Below are 743 nucleotides of genomic sequence, written 5' to 3' on the forward strand. Positions count from 1 at the left end.
AAAACGGTAGGAAAAAAGGCAAGAACAAATTTAAAAATGAAGCTCCGCAGGCCCTTTTCCGGATTTTGCCATGAAGCCTCCGGACGCCTCGCTTCCCCACATGTGGCGCGGAAACTGCGTCAGTAATTTTTCTTTTTTGCTGCGGCGCCCGCGCGCTCGGAGAGCCCACCCACCGCCCGCCCCGGCCCGGTGAAGAAGCGACTGGCGGCGCGCGGTGGCGGAAAAAAAAAAAAATAGTGGGAAGGGTACGGCACCCCGGGTTCCAGCGCCATCACTGATCGCCGTACTAACGAGGCCTGTGGCCGCTTAACTTCACAAATCGGACGGGATGTGGTGCACTCGGCCAAGTATGGTCGTACCCGGCGACGCGCCACGCGATGCGCAGCCGCCCGCCCGCCGGCGACAGGCAAGCCACGGAAGAGCCGCGGGAGATGATGAAAATAGAAAAAAAAACGGTAGGAAAAAAGGCAAGAACAAATTTAAAAATGAAGCTCCGCAGGCCCTTTTCCGGATTTTGCCATGAAGCCTCCGGACGCCTCGCTTCCCCACATGTGGCGCGGAAACTGCGTCAGTAATTTTTCTTTTTTGCTGCGGCGCCCGCGCGCTCGGAGAGCCCACCCACCGCCCGCCCCGGCCCGGTGAAGAAGCGACAGGCGGCATCGCGAAAGCAAAAACAATTATAATGATTTTTCTACCTGATGATGCCGGCCACCTCAACCTAGTGCCAGGGTCTTGCGGTCTTC

At 57.7% G+C, this 743-nt stretch overlaps 1 non-coding gene across 1 annotated transcript; it reads left to right on the forward strand.

Moving 5' to 3' along the window:
- Positions 1 to 251: 251 nt before the first annotated feature.
- Positions 252 to 361, forward strand: Tc00.1047053466165.10. Its single transcript, XR_008254736.1, has one exon. It is a non-coding gene; the product is annotated as a 5S ribosomal RNA (M5) (ribosomal RNA).
- The last annotated feature ends 382 nt before the right edge of the window (positions 362 to 743 follow it).

Source organism: Trypanosoma cruzi (assembly GCF_000209065.1).
Source record: "Trypanosoma cruzi strain CL Brener chromosome Unknown tcruzi_1047053466165, whole genome shotgun sequence".
Taxonomy (NCBI): Eukaryota; Euglenozoa; class Kinetoplastea; order Trypanosomatida; family Trypanosomatidae; genus Trypanosoma; species Trypanosoma cruzi.